Here is a 2916-nt window from a genome sequence, read left to right as displayed (position 1 = left end):
TTTACACAGATTTGGATACCAATGTACTTTGATGATTGGGGTTCAATTAACCAAACGTCTCAGGAATGGTCGGCCGGAGTTTGTACACTTCAGTTACATGCATACATATATATCATCCTAACCACACTGAGCCAAGGAGAAGGTTACTTATTGTTCACTATTTGAAATAAATAATTGGGTTTTCAACCCATAAAACGATATTACTTGTTACTTGAAATTAATAATAATAATAAATAATAATTACTATATAATAGTTTTACTTCTCTGGCCTCGATTCTGCCAAGCATTTTATCAAATACTTGGTGAAAATATAACTTTAATCTTGAAAATGCATCTTTACTCTATGATCATAGTTAATTATTTAATCGATAATTTCTTTTCCTAGTGACAAAGTAACTGCTCAGTACCTCCATACCTTTACTCAGCACACTTCACTTGTTTTGCCTTGACTTTAGAAATATTAAGAGCATACCATAAGCGAGAATTAAAACCCGTTAAGGCAGATTAACACTTTTATTAACTCTCATTAATATATACTATTGCATTTTTTATTTGTTTAGAATTTTGTCGCCGTTCTGTTATTGGGTGCAGTTGCAACTGCTGCAGTCATTCCCTACAGTACTACAGTTGTTAAACAACAACAAGCTGGAGCTAATTTTGCTTATGCAATTCAAGAACAACAAGGAGTAGCCGCAGCTGTACCAGTTGCCCACCACGTTCCTGGTAACTTCATTTATTTATTTTTTTGTTTTTAATTTTATTTTATTTCCATTAATAGATTTTTTCCAAGCACAATAAATCTTATGTTACTCAAAATATGAAATTATAATACAGTAAATAATTTTAGCTTTTTTTTGTTTTTAAAACAATTCATAATAAATCAAAACATAAAGAAAAAACAATTCTAATCATTATTATTCAAAATTTTATTTTCTGTACATATATTTTTTTTAAATTCTTTTTATATTTACACGAAACAGGAAAGAAGATATTAATAAGAAAATTGTAGTTAGGAAAAAGTAAAAAACTAAGCCGGCAACGATTGTTAACATCTATACGCCTACCCTTGATGATGATGAGGTGGAGGATGTATACGAGGAAATTGACGAAGTAATTAAACACATAATTGGCGCCGAAAATTTAATAATAGTTAGAGACTGGAATGAAAGCAACAGAAAAGGCAAGGATGGAAATATTGTGGGTGAATACAGGCTGGGCAAAAGAAATGAAAGAGATTATATCATGTTTAAGCAAAGATTTAGAAATCAACATTGACTGCAAAGCATACCTAGGAGCAGGCATCGATAGCGACTATACTTTAATGATAATAAAATGTAGATTGGGGTTTAAAACCTAAAAAAAAGCTGCCAGATGAATCAGTGGAATTTAGAGAAGCTTGAGGAAGAGGAGGTAAAGAAGATTTTTGAGGAGGATATCGCAAGAGGTCTGAGATGGAACAAAGAGATCTGATAGAACCTTTGATATCAGAGAATATATTGCAGCTGATAGATGAGCATAGAAAGTATAAGAATGCTAGTGAAGGTAAAAGGGCCTATACACAATTAAGAAATACTATAAACAGGAAGTGTAAATTAGCGAAAGAAAAGTGTTCGAAGGTAGAAAGAGAAATGATCATTGAAAAAATAGATGGAGCATACAGGAAAGTTAAGGAGAATTTTGTAGTACTTAAGTTAAAATCTAATAATGTGTTAAATAAAGATGGTACACCGATTTATAATACGAAAGAGAAGGTTGATAGGTGGGTGGAATATATTGAAGAGTTATATGGAGGTAATGAATTAGAAACTGGTGTTATAGAGGAAGATGAAGAGGATGAAAACGGAGATACAATACTAAGATCTGAATTTAATAGAGCATTAAAGGATTTGAATGGGAGAAAGGCTCCTGGGATAGAAAGGAGACATGTAGAATTACTGCGCAGTGCAGGTGAAGAAGCAACAGATAGATTATTCAAACTGGTGTGTAATATTTACAGAAAAGGGGAATTACATCAGACTTCAAAAAGAGTGTTATTGTTATGATACCAAAGAAAGCGGGAACAGATAAATGTAAAGAATACAGAACAATTAGTTAAACTACTCGTGCATCAAAAATTTTAACTATAATTCTGTACAGAAGAATTGAGAGGAGAATGGAAGAAATATTAGGAGAAGACCAATTTGATTTCAGGAAAAGTATAGGGACAAGGGAAGTAATTTTAGTGCTCAGATTAATAATAGAAGGAAGATTAAAGAAAAACAAAACAACATACATGGTATTTGTAGACTTAGAAAAGGCATTTGATAACGTAGACTGGAATAAAATGTTCAGCATTTTAAAAAATTTAGGGTTCAAGTAAAGAGATAGAAGAAAAGTTGCTAACATTTACAGGAACCTAGAAAGTAATGAGATAAGTTTGAATCCAATGAGCAAAATAATTAAAAACCTTAAAGAAGTATCAGTCTTTAAATACTACAGAAGAATGTCTGTCCTACCAGTTGCAGCAGTTTACATAATTTTTTTGGAGCAAACATAATTCAATACCGCTGGTGTTAGTTGATTGATAAAATTAATCATACATAAATGATCATTACTAATAAAGTCTTCTCAAAGTAGTTACACCCCACAGTATGATTTCTAGTCTAAAGTCCAGCTTACACAGTTTATTTTGGTCTGTAGAAGCCTTACAAACCGAAAGATGATTTAAAATCATCAAATGAATTAAAACTTCTACTTTAGATAGAATAACATAAGACATCTTCAAATTTTTTTAAATACAAGAACAACAAAAAATCAGGTTTGCAAAGAATAAAAACGTAAAGTGTTATTCGCTGATACTTAAACACAATGCATAATGACTTTCCTAATGAGCATTAGAAAAAAATATAAAATATCCAGTCTGTATATAAAATATTC

The sequence above is a fragment of the Lycorma delicatula genome, chromosome 10 (assembly GCF_047948215.1).
Source record: "Lycorma delicatula isolate Av1 chromosome 10, ASM4794821v1, whole genome shotgun sequence".
Taxonomy (NCBI): Eukaryota; Metazoa; Arthropoda; class Insecta; order Hemiptera; family Fulgoridae; genus Lycorma; species Lycorma delicatula.
The sequence above is the reverse complement of the archived record's forward strand: the minus strand, read 5'-3'. Positions refer to the sequence as shown.